General features: G+C 50.8%; 1 protein-coding gene across 11 annotated transcripts in view; it reads left to right on the top strand.

Annotated features, from left to right (window-relative positions):
- Positions 1 to 15,812, top strand: part of LDLRAD4 (low density lipoprotein receptor class A domain containing 4) — a 382,754-nt gene that overhangs the window by 34,432 nt on the left and 332,510 nt on the right. For 9 of the 11 annotated variants that reach the window (XM_077893070.1, XM_077893092.1, XM_077893081.1 and 6 more), the window contains exon 2: positions 11,324 to 11,406. The gene's annotated coding sequence lies outside the window, so the exon portion shown is untranslated. Of the gene's footprint in view, positions 1 to 8,949; positions 9,102 to 11,323; positions 11,407 to 15,812 lie in introns of those variants that run through there. The other 2 variants (XM_077893120.1, XM_077893143.1) reach the window with 1 other exon arrangement.

Genomic DNA, 15,812 nt, shown 5'->3' with positions numbered 1-15,812 from the left:
CGTGGACCCAGCACCCTGAGCTCATCAGAGGAATGTCCGGTGCCTCGGGACCCCCTCCGTGCAGCCACCGGGCCAAGGGCGCACACCTGGGACACTGGCAGGTGGCAGAGGAGGGCCCCCCACTTGCTGGGAGGCCGCACGTCCACTCACCATGTGCCGGGGGTCCGAGAAGAGCGAGCACGGGGACAGTTTGAGCGGGTTGTCGTGTCGAGTCTCCCGGAGAAGAGCCCTGCGCCCGGCCCTTGGCGCGGGGAGCCGAGCGCGTGGCACCGGCAGTCTGTGCCCACAGCCTGGCCGCACATGCGGGGCGCAGCTGCACCCACCACTCACCTCCGAGGTTGGGGGGACCCAGGGGAGCCCCGTGGGGGGGCCTGGGTGCTCGGCTTCGGCCTCGCGGTACAGGAAGCAGGTCGCGGGCAGGAGAGCTCGTGTGGTTCGACTCCCTGCCTGTCCCTTCCGAGCTGTGATGAGGAACCTGCAGCCCAGGGCGTCCTCTCCCCGGCCGGCGATCTGGAACGTCCTGGGCCGTGCGGGGCGAGATGCTCCGAAGGCTCAGCCCCAGCCTTGTACCACGGGCCCAGCGCTCGGCCATGTCCATGTCCACGGGCTGCTGGCCGCCCGCTGGGCCTTCCTGTTAGCTCCTCTCCACTGCGACCACGCTGAAGGCCGCAGGGAGGACTACACTGAAGGCCACGGGGAGAACCACCCTGAAGGCCGTGGGGAGGACCACGCCGAAGGCCACGGGGAGGACTATGCTAAAGGCCGCAAGGGAGGACCACGGTGAAGGTTGCAGGGGAGACCACGCTGAAGGCTGCAGGGGAGGACCAGCTGAAGGCCACAGGGAGGACCACCCTGAAGGCCACGGGGAGGATCACCCTGAAGGCCATGGGGAGGACCACGCTGAAGGCCGCGTGGAGGACCAGCTGAAGGCCACGGGGAGGACCACCCTGAAGGCTGCGTGGAGGACCACCTGATGACCGCGGGGAGGACCACGCTGAAGGCCACGGGGAGGACCACGCTGAAGGCTGCAAGGGAGGACCACGGTGAAGGTTGCAGGGGAGACCATGCTGAAGGCCGCGGGGAGGACCAGCTGAAGGCCGTGAGGAGGACCACACTGAAGGCCGCATGGAGGACCAGCTGAAGGCCATGGGGAGGACCACCCTGAAGGCTGCATGGAAGACCAGCTGAAGACCGCGGGGAGGACCAGCCTGAAGGCCGCAGGGAGGACCACTCCAAAGGCCACGGAGAGGATCACCGCTGCTGAGCACCACACAGCAGCTGCTTGGGAAGGGCACCGTTCATGGCTGCTGACCCACTGAAACATCCCCCCGCGGGGCCTTCACAGTAAACCCAGACATGCACCTGAAGGCCAAATGACACCGTGTCTCCAGATCCTCAGATGACATCAGTGCCACTCGGCCAGAACCCAAGCAGCCGGGAAACTCCGATAACTGCAGTTTTTTGTCAAGAGGAAAGTAACCATATCTACAAGGACTTGCCACCCCATGCGATGAACCAATGCGACCCCGAGGTCTTGCCGGGACAGGAGAAGGCTCGGGTGAAGCAGTGAAAGCAAGAGGAAAGGATCCAGGTGGGAGGAGAGGGTGCAAGAGGAAGCCGAGGTGCCGATGGAGAGGACCTCCTCCCCCACGGCCTTCAGTGTGGTCCTCCCTGCGGCCTTCAGGTTGGTCCTCCCCACAGCCTTCAGCCGGTCCTCCACGTGGCCTTCAGTGTGGTCTCCCCTGCGACCTTCACCTTGGTCCTCCCTGCGGCCTTCAGGGTGGTCCTCCCCACAGCCCTCCGGTGGTCCTCCCCCCCGCGCCGTAACCTTACTCCATCAGAGTTGCTTCACGCTTTGCCCTGAGTGTCCCTTTGTCTCCCTACATCACCGATCTTCGGTCGGACTGCTTTTCTTAAAGACTAAGATGCAGTACACAGAGTAAAACCCTAGAAGTTTTAGGAGCTGTACAGCTTCACATTGTCAATGTGTAAAAATTCTTAAGAAAACTAGCGCTTTGGAAGGAATTCTATGAGAACAGGAGCAGCTAAAAGGTAGCAAATTCCTTAAAATAACTAAACTTTGGCTTATAACAAGGTCATTGTTTGGCGGTATCCTGTCTTAAAAACTTTCCAGAGCTAAGAGGAGGAAATGATTTTGAGACAATGTAGCAACTTAAAAAATAAAGACAAGAAATTAGCATTTGCATTATTTGCCAACCACTGCTTTCCTTTCTTCCAACTTTGTACCTCACATTCTGAATAAATTGGATCATGTGAAGAACTAGATTAACTCTACCTTTTTTTTTAATTTAATTGAAATTGGTTTTGCAGAAGTGGAAATTTGGCAGCAAGTATGGAAACTAGCAAATCAGTTTAGAGTGTTGTGGGCTTCTTAGTCTGATGAAACCCACAAGAATGAGGAAAGACTGCACGGCTTCAAGGAAGTGAAGGCTGCACTCGTGTAGGCTTTGCCTTTCTGGAATTTTATTTTTACTCTCACTAATTCGGTAGCATGTAGAACACCATGTCCAAACTTTAGTTGGTTAATAGTGACCTCCAAATGGGTAGAATTTCAACTCCTAATAGTTATTTTTGATGATTTGATGGAGAAAATGCTGGGAAGTATTTTCTAGGAATGGTGTAAAATGAAGAGGGCTGTGGTAATTTAAAAGCAACAACCTCAGCAGCACCTGGCTGGCTCAGTCTGTAGAGCATTGGACTTTTGATCTCAGGGTTGTTGAGTTCAAGCTCCACGTTGGGTATAGCTATTACTTAAAAATAAAATCTTAAAAAAATAACAAAAATGAAAGCAACAAAAAAATAAAAATAAAAAAAGAAAGCAACAACAACTGTGATGTAATGGAATATAGGCAATTGGCTGATGATAGCTTTTATACCCAGATGTTGTGTTCTGAGCTTGACCTCTCATGAGGCAGTAGAAGCGTGTGTCTAATTTCAGTTAAAGTGGCCAGTTAACATGGGTATATTTGGAGCATCTGTGTTCCTTTTAAATAAATAGGGTGAGTGGGGGGCGTTTGGGTGACTCAGATGGTTTAAGCATCCGAGACCCTCGATTTTGGCTCGGGTCAGGATCTCCAGGTTGTGAGGTTGAGCCCTGCAGTGGGCTCCATACTGGGTGTGGAACCTGCTTAAGATCCTCTCTCTCCCTCTTCCTGTGCACTACCCTCCACCCCACTCTCTCGGCACTCACTTTAAAAAAAAAGAGGGTAGGTGGGCTTTTTTTGTTGTTGTTTTCACATGATGGTTTTTATCATCCATGTTTTTGCAAGCCAGCTGGAGCCCGGGAAGTCTGTTAGAGCATGGCTAACTTGTACTGTATCCCAGTTGGTAGTATATGAGTTGTCTAAATGGGGTTCCTCTTGACTGGATGGGGGCTCCCAAGTGTGGAACGACGACTGAGTGGAAGCAGAACCAAGGAGATAGAAGTGTATTGACTATGTGGTGAGAGAGCGGTAGGCAGGACAGCCAAGGAGAAGGATGTCTGCAAGGAGGTAGTGGGGGGTAGAGGGTGGATGTGAGGAGGTGTGGACAGTTGTAAGTAGCCCATCAGTCACGGTCACTTAGAACTGATGGATATTTTGAAGTGGGTCACCTGATGGGCCTTTCCTACATTCCATCGCTCAAGCCTTTTAGCCCAAAAGTGGCCTCCACATGAGTCACATCCAAATAGATGTTCTCTTTCCTTCTGCGAGCATTCTATAGGTTTCTGTCGGAGGCCTGGCCCTGCTTTCCAAGTCGATTTCCTCTGCGTGGTTCTTCTGCTCCGTCCCTTACGTACCATCCTCCAGGCTTCCCACGTGGTCCGTTGATGGGCTGCCATCAGCTGAAGCTCACATCACCGTGCTGGTGGATATCACCTGAATACATTCACAGCCGGTGCTGTCTTCCGAGGGGTTTGCTGTGTCCTGGAACACACATTATCGGGGGTGCAGGGAGGGCTGCCCTGATCTGCGAGCAACCCGGTGCTGTCCAGTGCTTTGTTACCGGGTCACTACATTGGCATCCCCCGGGAGCTTGGGAGGAATGAGCACTCTTGGGGCCCACTGCAGTCCCGCTGGGTCTGAATCTGCCCTGCTCTCAAGGCAACGTTACACTCGTCCTATTTTAATGACCATTTACGAGTTTGTCAAAGCCCTAGAAGCCAAAGCCAAAGATCCTTTCGCGGCAGAATCTGTTCTCATTAAGTCACCCCAGAATGCCGGAGACTTTATCAGACGAGTTCCCGCACAGATAGGGCGGATGGGTTGAGCTCTGTTCAGCTGCAGCAGAGAACAGCCAGTTCTTTTCTTCCTTCTGGTCGGTTCGTGAGTCTTGCGGGGCTGTGCTGTGAAGGGTCATCCGTCCGGACACTCTGAGGTTTTACTGGTAGATTAGAGTTTGCTCTTCTCTGCAGGTGGTGAGGGTAGGTGGACAAAGTAAGGGATAGGTGATGTTGTGAGGATTTTTGAGGTTATTAATTAGTAATTAAGTTCCTTAATTACCTAAATGCCCAGGCTAGTGTTTTGGGGCAGATCACAACTCATTGGCAGGTCACGAAATAATTTTAGTCGGTCACAGCCAGCACTCAGAAACAATGTGGTTCACACAGTAAGGCTAAGTATTGTTTTTAGAAATTTAAAAAAAGTTACATGTATGCACATGTGTATAGAGATATTTAATATCATGACTCAGGATACGTGTAGACGTGTAACATGTATATGCGTTTTCACGTGTGTGTGTAGCTGTATGTATATATATACGTGTATATATGGCACGTGATAAAAGTGTTTGAAAGTCCAAAATGACTAGAATCACGGGGAGTTACAGAGGAGGTATTAAGGAGATATAATCTCTGTAGTGTAACAGGGCAGGGAGGCCAACATAGATGTTTCTTCCTGGCTTAGTTCGCCAAGATGCCAAATACATATCTAGTTATTTATGACAGTAAACATTCTATTTTTTTTATAAATTTATTTTTTATTGGCGTTCAATTTGCCAACATATAGAATAATGCCCAGTGCTCATCCCGTCCAGTGCCCCCCTCAGTGCCCGTCACCCAGTCACCCCCACCCCCTGCCCTCCTCCCCTTCCACCACCCCTAGTTCGTTATTTTGAAATATTAGGAAGATAGGGTGTTACGATTTTAAGCCATTGTAGTTCTCAGAGAGCTATTATAATGCCACCGATAGATTTAAATATTTAGAATCTAAGGCAGTGCCGTCGGGACTACGATGACTTTTGGACTTCGTTTGGTTCTCGCTGCTGACTCACAACCGTAGGACCGTCTGTTTTTGACGAGATCGGGCGCGTTCAGGGTGGTATGGCCAGAGATGGACCGTCTGTTTTTGGTGTCGTCACGGTAAATGTTCAGGATCTATGCGTTGATCAAGGAGGCAGCCCTGGAGCCCACCGGGTGCTCACTTCTAGGTTCCCATGTGAGGTTTGGCACGTACTCTCGGTTGCTTAGTCTACTGACGAAGACCTTAGCTACCACTGGGGTTGAGGAGTCTTTTTTTTTTTTTGGCCTCTTTTCAACCTTTGTCCTATTCTTATGTCTTTAGCGTCTGGCACAGGGCTTGGCATGTTTACCTCTGGTAAGTCCTTGTTGAATGAACGCATGACTCTGCAGTAGCTCCTCATTTTTCTTGAGTAAATGCCAAGTACTTACGATTGCCTTCAAGCTCTTGGGCCCCCCATTGCTCCTTTGGCCTCCTCTCCTGATACTTGTGCCTTCGTTCTCTCTGTCCGGCACCTGCTTCTTCCGGGCCCCTCCTGGAGATGCTCTTGCTTAAACATCCAGGTGCCCGGGCGCCTGCTCCCTGCAGCCTTGGCTCCAGCGCTGCCTTCCTCTGCTCGACCGACTGTCCCCCATCTGTGCCCCTCTTCCTGTGTACCTGGCCCTTACCACTTCTTTTTTTTTTTTTGTATTAAAGCCATTGGTTTTTTTTTAATATTTTATTTTTATTAATGAGAGACAGAAAGAGAGAGAGAGAGAGAGAGAGAGGTAGAGACACAGGCAGAGGGAGAAGCAGGCTCCATGCAGGGAGCCCGACGTGGGACTCGATCCAGGGTCTCCAGGATCACACCCTGGGCTGAAGGCGGCGCTAAACCTCTGAGCCACCCGGGCTGCCCTAGATCCTTTTTATTTTCTGATAGTCTGTGGTGGAATATTTGGGACATTATGGGTCTCTGAAGCACTGCTGCCTCGCCGGCCTGGCTGCATCTGGCGGCGGCTGAGTCCCAGCTGTGCCTCCCGCTGGGCCAGCCCCGGGCGCGGGACCCCCAGGTGCCAGCCTGGCTCCACCGTAGACTCGTGTGTTCCTGCCCGTGGAGTGTTGGTGACCTTGGGGGTGACCCAAAGGGTCTGAAGGAAGTGTGCTCGCTGGGGATCACTGGTGGCTGTTTCCAAACAGAAACGGGGTTTAAAGATAATATTACAACAAAAATACACCTTAGTTTTGAAAGGAATTCCCAAGAACAAACCTATTCATTTTTTTGATAACTCAGCTTTGGCTTATTTCTTATTATAACCATTTGTTTTGATGGCTCTGTGGGTCTGCTGGTAGGATTGAATAGAGTTCAAATCTTAGCTTTGCTTCTTCTTTTATATTTTTAAATTTTGTGTATTTAATTATCTGACGTGTGCTATGAAGAGCTCTTGGTTGTATTTTGGGAAGGGAAGCTGTGTTAGGGGCCGGCTGGGGAGCGGGCTGGGGGTCAGCGGGACGAGGCCAGCGGGCCGGGGGCGGGGCAGCAGCCTGGGTTCAGCGGGTCGGGGGCAGCAGGATGGGACCAGTGGGTCGGGGGGTCAGCAGGTCAGGGGATGGGGTCAGGGGACTGTGGGTCAGAGGGTCAGTGGATTGGGGGCAGTGGGCTTGGGGGACAGCGGGTTGGGGGGTCAGCAGGTTGGGGGACAGTGGGTTGGGGGGTCAGCGGCCCAGGGGCAGCAAGACGGGGCCAGTGGGCTCGGGGTCCAGCGGGCCGGGGGGTCAGCAGGTCGGGGATCAGTGGGCTCGGGGGCCAGAGGGTAGGGGGCCAGCAGGTCAGGGGACAGTGGGTCGGGGTCAGCGAGTCGAGGTCAGTGGGGTCAGGGGCAGCAGGCTGGGGGCCCCCAGCCGGGGAGCCCTGTGTGATGTGCTGGCCCGGCCGTGTGCCTGCCGGGGGCCCCGCCAAGCGCCGTGACCGTCCCGGCCGCTGCCGGGTCCTGGTGCCAGGCCCTGTCTGCATCCCCGCTGCGCTGCTCCCCGCTGGCCAGGCTCCAGGGGCGCAGAGCCTCGTCGGGGAAGGAAGAGGCGTGCAGCCGGATCTCTCTCTTGACCTCTGTCTGTAGGAAACGTCTTCCTGCACCTTAAAGACAAACTGAGTGGGCGGTGAACGCGCGAGCATCCCCCTCGTTCTCCGGTCCCGCCGCTCAGCATTCCGGCCTCGGGCAGGGGCGGCGATCTCCTGGCTTCTGTCACCTCCCGGGGCACCTGCGCTCTGCCTGCGGGCAGCTCCGGCTTCCCACGCTGGGGCCACGGGCCCAGGTGCCGTGAGCGCTGCTGGGAGCGCGGCGGGCACGTGGCGTCCAGAACCCGGTCTGGGCTGGTGCGGCCGCCGGACAGCAGGGGCAGGTTCCTCAGGAAGTTAGAGCCAGAGCCTCCCGACGGCCCTGCAGGGGCTCCACTGGGTATTTACCCAAAGGGCAGATGCGGGGGTGCAGTGGAATGCCAGTAGGGCCTCCCGAGAGGGGAACCCTGCTACCGGCAGCAACATGGACGGGGCTGGGGTCACTATGCTAAGTGAAATAAGTCAGAAATAGGCAAATATTGGCATATGCACGTGGAATTCAAGAAACCAAGCAGGTGAACCGTATGATGGGGCGTAGGAGACAACGACAAAGACCAGCCTGAGGGCTGATGGAGGGAGGCTGGTGGGGTGGCCAGGTGGGTAACGGGCGTTAGGGAGGCACCTTTGTGATGAGCGCTTGGTCTGTAAGTGATGAATCAGCGAGTTCTGCAGAAACCGATATTGCCGCGTGTGTTAACCAAGTAAAATTTAAATTAGGAAAAAGAACAAAAGGAGACGGTCCCGGGTTATGAGGCCCTCGTCCCCCCAGGACGTGCTGCGTCACTTTGGAAAGCGGCCCGCGGGCTCCTCGGGTGCTCCGAGCCGCGGGGCGGGTGTGGGCAGGAGGAGCTCGGCTGGCATCTCCCGACGGCCGGGGCTCCCTGGTTCTCTTTAGGGCCTTTCCTGTGGGGGGGGGGGCGGTCCCTCGAGGCTGTGGCCTCCTTTGTGAGGGCGCAGTGTGGATGCCCACGTGCTGTGAAGAGCGGGGCTTGCCTTGGGCTGAGTTCTGTGGACTTAGGGAAAGGCATGCACTTACTAGACCTGCGGGGGGGCAGTGGGGGGAACCAGGCCGTGTGCCTGCGGCCCCTGGGGTAGGCCACTGCTTTCCACGCATAGAGTCGGGCCCAAGACATTTAACATTATGCTGAGAAAAAGAGGTGGATTTATCGAAATTCTCTGCCTCCTAGATCATGGAACTGCTGCTTTTAGGGTTTTTTTTTTTTTTTTTTTTTGGCTTGAGTGTGGAAACTGCTGCCTGAGAGGCTCAGCACCAGGGGATAAACCTGGGAGATAATGTGAAGGTTTGGGGAGTGATTTGTGGGGAGTGGGAATGAATAATACAGCCCTGCCTACAGATTCCAGAAGAGCGTAGGCTTCTGTAGTGAAGGGGGTTCTTATTTCGTAGTCTCTTAGGTCATTTAATTGATTTGAATGTTTTAAAGTGTCTTTTATTAAACCATTCACGTGGAAATCTAAAATAGAGCTTTAGTCACAATCTTCTTTGTAATAGAAAACAATGTATCTTTTAAGGATAGCAGAAACTGAATGTATTTACATATGGAACTTCTTTTTTTTTAAAGATTGTGTTTATTTAATCACGAGAAACAGAGGGAGAGGCAGAGACACAGGCAGAGGGAGAAGCAGGCTCCGTGCAGGGAGCCCGACGCAGGATTCGATCCCGGGACCCCAGGATCACGCCCCAGGCTAAAGGCAGCGCTAACCGCTGGGCCACTGGGGCTGCCCCTCAAACTTCTATTTTAAACAGGCCTTAAGTAAGATCTTGCTTGAATTAAAGATCATTGGTATAAAAATAAAAAATCGTAAAGCACTTTTCATATAGGTTGTCCGGAAGTTGCATTAGCATTTGGTTTCGGAATCAGAGCTGGGTATCTGACCTATACAGGTTTTCCCATGTTGGTTGGGAATGTGTTATTGGTATGAATGGAAAATTAAGAACAAGTAACAAATTCTTACTTTGGGGGAATCCCTGGGTGGCTCAGTGGTTTAGCGCCTACCTCGGGCCCAGGGCATGATCCTGGAGTCCCGGGATCGAGTCCCGTGTCGGGCTCCCTGCATGGAGCCTGCTTCTCCCTCTGCCTGTGTCTCTGCCTCCCTCTGTTTGTCTCTCATGAATAAATAAATAAAATATTTAAAAAACAAAACAAATAACAAATTCTTACTTTGGAAAATTTCTTAGGGATTTTTTGTTTGTTTGTTTTAACTTTTAACTATCAGATAGCTAAATGTCAGAAAAGTGGCAAGGATGTTTGGAAAAGTAGTGACTGCTGAGAAACATTTCTGAGCACTGACTCGGGTTCACAGGTACAATGAGATATAACCAGTTCTGGAGAACTTGTTACTTCTGGGGTAGAGCATGAGGCTAAGCATCTCCTACCTATTTAAAATTAATTTAGAGCTTCTGGGCTCTGTTTTGAAGGTTTGCATACATTCCATTGCTTTGGCCTTTTTAAAAAATGTTTTAATATTTTTAAATTTTTAAATTTTAATTTTTTTAAAAACTGCGCCCCACATATACAATTCTTTTACTTTATTTTTTTATAAATTTATTTGTTATTGGTGTTCAATTTGCCAACATACAGAATAACACCCAGTGCTCATCCCGTCAAATGCCCCCCTCAGTGCCCGTCACCCAGTCACCCCCACCCCCCGCCCACTCCCCTTCCACCACCCCTAGTTCGTGTCCCTGAGTTAGGAGTCTCTCATGTTCCGTCTCCCTTTCTGATATTTCCCACTCATTTGGGAATATAAAAAATAGTGAAAGGGAAAAAAGGGGAAAGGAGAAAAAATGAGTAAATTTTAATTTTAAATTTTTTAAGGAATTATTTATTTGAGACAGAGTATCTGTAAGAGAGTGAGCGAGAGAGTGGGCGCACAAGCAGAGGGAGAAGCTGGTTCCCCGCTGAGCAGAAGCCCGCCGATGCAGGGCTCAGTCCCAGGGCCCCGGGACCACGACTTGAGCCACAGACAGACTGAGCCACCCAGACGCCCCTCCATTGCTTGGCCTTCGTGCAGTAAACTAGAGATTGACAAATCATAACTTTTAATTTGGCTTATTTAAAAAAAAATGTGAAGGGCCTCCCCGTGCCCTGAGTTTACCTGGAGCTGCCTTGTAAGGCACAAGGTGGTCGCCTGACACGCCCTGGGATGGTGTGACGCGCACTCAGCACACCCACCAGGGTGGGGTGAGGGTGATCGCGACAGATCGCATGGCCTGGACCTGGACAAAGTCTGGGACACCAGGCTGGAGGATGTTCTAGCAACAAGGTGAAGGGCAGGTGCAAAGACCGCCTTGAGAAATAAGTGCCTTCTGCTCTCGCAGAATCAGACGTATTTCGTGGGAGGAAAAGGTGCCGCTGGGCCTGCCTCTCTATGCAGTTAAGGATCGTGTGCATCTGTGTGCTCACAAGGTGATTTGGATTGTTATGATTAAATAATAATAAGTGTCTTTTTGGATGATAAGAGCAGGGCGCCCCTTCTGGCTGCTAGAGAACTGATGGGGGATTTTGTCTCGCTCCGTCAAGTCCCTTGGCTCAGATTCTTTTGCTCCAAATCTCCCTTCCTTTCTTTTCTTTCTTTTTTTTCTTTTTTCTTTTTTTAACTTTTTTTAAACTTTTATATTTTTTAATAAATTTATTTTTTATTGGTGTTCAATTTGCCAACATACAGAATAACACCCAGCGCTCATCCCGTCAAGTGCCCCCGCTCAGTGCCAGCCACCCAGTCACCCCCACGCCCCGCCCACCTCCCCTTCCCCCACCCCTAGTTTGTTTCCCAGAGTTAGGAGTCTCTCATGTTCTGTCTCCCTTTCCCTTCCTTTCTTACTCGACGTTTATGCTCTCATTTTATTCGTTTTGGTATTTTTGACCATTATCGTGATAGTTCTCAACTATTTTTTAGAACGTGGGCAAAGAGACAGTGCATTAGGAGAAACCAAGAGACGGTTCACTGAAATTCTTTATTTTTTCCCTTTTAGTACAGATACTTGTAACACCGCATGGCGGTCTCCTGATCGGACCATTTTCAAGAGCTCACGTCAGCCTTCCTACAGCTTAAAAGGTGAGTAGAACTTAAGACTCTTCTCTTTGATGAAGTCTGTGAGGAGGCAGAGCTCATCGCAGCACCGACATTGTGAGTTGCTGGGCCTCTGAGAAAGTCGTGCAATTTCTAGGCATGAAAACGATCTTACTCATGTGGCTTTTTCTGATGGGAAGAAAGTCGCATGACATCACACTAACTGTGGCCTTTCTTTTCTGTTTGTGATTTACCTTGAGCTGTGAATGTACATAGAATACGTATTTCTAGACTTACTAAAAGAAAATCTTACTATTCAACTTGTCTTCATTGCTGAGCCTGAGTATTTAATGTGCAGATACTTAAAGACATTGTGAGATCAGTGGAAAATGGGATTCTTTAATTCTCATTCTAAATTCTGTGTTTTGTTTGGTTTCCCACTTCCTAAAATGGGGATAATGATGGGATTGCCGTGAGAAATAAGTGAGCCGTCATACGTAGTAATATGGTATCTGGCACATAGCGTACACTAACTAACTAAATACTAATTCCTGTTTCTTTCTTATCTGTTGTGACATCAGGCAGGCAGGTGTTTCTGTCTCTGTATTGGTAGCACGTGTGGCTTATTCAGACCCTTGAATTTAAATGGACTTTTCACAGTCTGGAACCTTCCTCAAATTGTCGGTGTTACGCAGCATGCCGTGTGTAGCCGTCTACACACACCCTGAATCCGGGTTGGGGGCAGTTCCCCTCTGTGGTCAAGTGAATGCAGTTCATACGTATTTCTTTCCCGAGTGGAATTTACCACCAGATACCTGAAATATATTTTGCTTCCAGGTATTTTACTGTCAGATATTTGAAGCCCATTTGATGGGCTGTCCTGGGGTAAGTGATGAGCTTTCACTGGGGAGCACCCGGACTGTACACCTTAGAGATGCTCCGTGACTGATGACATATTTCTCATTCGTATGATTCTTTATTGCCCAATAGGGCAGTGTTTTTGAGAATCCCTTACCTTTCCTTACTTGGTTTTGTTTGTTGTTGTTTTTTTTTTTTTTAAGATCTTTTTTTTTTTTTTTAAGATCTACTTATTATTAGAGAGAGAAACTGAGCGTACTTGGAGAGTGGGGGCCTAGAATCTCAAGCAGACTCCCTACTGACTGTGGAGCCTGATGTCACAGGACTTGATCTCACACCCCGGGATCATGACCTGCGCCGAAGTGTCCGACTCTTTTTTTTTTTTTTTTTTAAATTTATTTATGATAGGCACACAGTGAGAGAGAGAGAGGCAGAGACACAGGCAGAGGGAGAAGCAGGCTCCATGCACCGGGAGCCCGACGTGGGATTCGATCCCGGGTCTCCAGGATCGCGCCCTGGGCCAAAGGCAGGCGCCAAACCGCTGCCCCACCCAGGGATCCCAGTGTCCGACTCTTAACTGAGCCACCAGGCGCCCCTGACGTGGTGCGTGTTGGTGAGCTGTGCTTCCGTGACGTGGCGTGCCTGCCACCAGCTTAAGGTGGGAGGCAACGGCTCATCGCTCCCAGGGCCTGAGCTCGTGTGGGCCCAGGTTAGTCGCTCTTTCATCGTCTCAGAGACCGTCCTCCTTCGCTTTACCCGCTAAAAACTAAAGCCGCCTTCAAATAGAATTTTTCCGCGCAACCAAATATACCACTGGACTATGCTCCTAGGGACTGTGCAGCTTGGTGTACGAAATTTTTGACAAAAGTAGAAATATACTTGCAAATTACATAAGAACCCGATTCCTCCCCCCCCCCATATGGGGTTACCTCATTCTGTCAGTTATTTTAAGCAACTTTCAGAATTGGTAATGGAAATCTTTTTCTTGACTACATTACCGGGTGTGGATTTTAAATTATAATGCAAGGCTGCGTTGCTTCTTATGAACGTTTGAATGGTGCGGGAGCAGCTCCCCATCTGCAGACCTGCGTGCTGCTCCGTGCATGCGGGGGCATTTTCAGGCACCGCACTTGGATTCTGCGGTGTTGCAAGAACGTTCACACCCTCTGAAATAGGTCCTTCCAGCTGACTCTCCTGGAATTTATATTTGCTCTGTTAACTTGTAAAATTCTGTCTTTCGAAGCTTGCAGCTGGACGGCGAGACATTCCTGAGGAGGGACAGGTGGCATGGCCACTCTGCCGCAGACACTTGGCCGGGAAAGCCCGGGGTGGGGGGATGCATTTCTGCGTGAACTGCAGAATGTGCCTGTCTTACCATATAGCGGATTTTTTTTTTTTGACTTAGTTTAAAAATGGGGTTGGGAAAAAAATAATAAAAAAAATAAAAAAATAAAAAATAAAAAAAAATAAAATGGGGTTGGGTCTTCGTGTTTAGGTTGTTATTAAATGTATTTTAATATTGCCGCTGCCTCAATAAATCTGAAGACAGACACCTCTTGGCTGTATCACGTTTGTAAGGTGTAGCTGGAAACATGGCCTTTGGCTCAAGTTCTGTCCTTGCCCTTTTCTTTCACTTTTTTACTCCGACAAGTCCTAAGCCGGCCTGAGTCTCAGCTCTTTTCATTTTTAAATGGAATAATGTTTATCTTGTGGAATTATTGTGAAGATGCCTAATTCAGCATCTGCACACCAGAGGAGTTCGGTGAAATGCCAGTTTTGTGCCGTCCGGACGCTGAGTCCAGTCCAAGGACCGCGTGCCCGCAGGATGGGAGGAAGGTGGGCGGCAGAGGCGTGGGTTTCTCTGTTCTCCTTGGGGGCGACGGAGGTTTGCTGAGGAATTACACGATGCCTCTTACGGCTTCCGCCAGGTTTGGTGCAACGACGCCTCCGGGTTGTAGGTGAAGAAATCATTAGTTCCAGCTCTTTGGGCCATTTTCTGTCTTTGTCATGAGAGAAGGAAACCTCAGACCTACACGTGGTTGGCTCTCAGCACAGACGAGACAGGTCTACCTGGGGAGACTCCTCCTCTCTTGGGTCCTTTAGGGTCCTTAAGGGATCTGTGGTCGATGGATCTGCGGTGAGAAGCAGGCAGCAGTGAAAGTCGAGGCCCGCGGTCCCGGGGGCGGATGCTCCCGCTTTCAACAATAATGACCTTAGACACCAGCCATACATCCCTGACCTGAACTTCCTGGCTTTGTGCTAAATTTAAACTTTTAAGGAAACTCAGAGAGGACCAGTGGTGCCGGGAGAAGCCACACTTTTTGTGCACAGGCAAATAAAGCAAGGCTTCCTTCTCCAGATGTTTCCTGGGCACGGACAGTAAAACAGATGAAACTGCGAGAATGTGACCAAATGGGAGTGTCGGGAGCTGCGGGGTCATTGAGCGTGTCCGTGCCGCGGGCTCCCTCACGTGAAGGAGGGGCGAGCTCTGCTTTAGGGTTAGGTCGGGATGGTTCGGAGGTGGCACTGAACGTCTTGTCGGTGCGAGAAGCCGGACGGTGGTGGGTTGGTGCCTCTCTGGCCTTCGTGTTTGTCTATTGGAGAAGTGACCCTGAATTCCCATTGGGGGGAATCCCGGGACAGGTCCCAGGCTGCCTGGTTCCGAGTTGCCCCTTGGCTTCTGAAAGGGTTTTGGGTTCTCAAGGCCTCATGGAGACCCCCTTGCTCCCCCTTTGCCTCTCTTCTCCACCCCCCCTTCCTCCCTCGTGTATACACAGCGTCAGGGGACTCGGATTTGAAGTCCACCTCGCTGCTCTGCTTCCTCCTTTAAGGTTAAAAATGGCACAAGAAAGATCGAAACGCTGCAAGGGCAGGAGGGATGCTTGGTGCCACGTTTGAGCTCGGGCCAACCAGCGATGTCAAGACACAGGCCAGCGGCAGGCCCACCGCCTCGAGAGGGAGGAGAAGCTTGCTGTCTCTCTCCTTTCTGTCCGTGGCCTGGGAACTTGGGAATTGTCTTTTGCCGATTTGTTGGGTTCTGTGCTATTATGAGACTGTGCTATTTTCTTAAGGTAGCCTCATTCAGAGCTGCGTCAGAAAAATACCTTTTCATTTTGGCTTCGAAATCAGACGTGCCAGCGGCTTCGTCAGCCTGTGCCCAGCACCGTAGTGTCAAACTGCTAAAAAGCTAGCAAATTTTCCACCTAGAAATTTTGTGGGGGAGGAAAGAGTAGGGGGCGTAGGGAAGAGCATCAAAATAAGCCTTTCAGAGATTCTGGATTGCGTGGTGGCCTGCTCACTTTTCCGTGGCGAGGGAGGTTAGGAATAGCATTGCTTTTTTTTTCTTTTTTTTTTTTTAATAATAAATTTATTTTTTTATTGGTGTTCAATTCTATAGCATTGCTTTTTATGGGAGTTGCAGCCGCAGCTCAGAAGTTGGGCTTCGTGGGCTCAGTGCATGGGGGCAACGCGGCCTCTGCAGCCTGCAGGGCGGGGGTCAGGCCCGACGGACGGCGCTCAAGCGTGGGATGTGCTTACCGAGCTCAGGTTCTCAGGAGGCCATGCTGTTGTGACAGACTGAGTCCCAGGAGCCC

This window comes from Canis aureus, chromosome 1 (genome assembly GCF_053574225.1).
Source record: "Canis aureus isolate CA01 chromosome 1, VMU_Caureus_v.1.0, whole genome shotgun sequence".
In the NCBI taxonomy this organism is placed as follows: Eukaryota; Metazoa; Chordata; class Mammalia; order Carnivora; family Canidae; genus Canis; species Canis aureus.
This window is presented reverse-complemented; position numbering and strand designations above follow the sequence as displayed.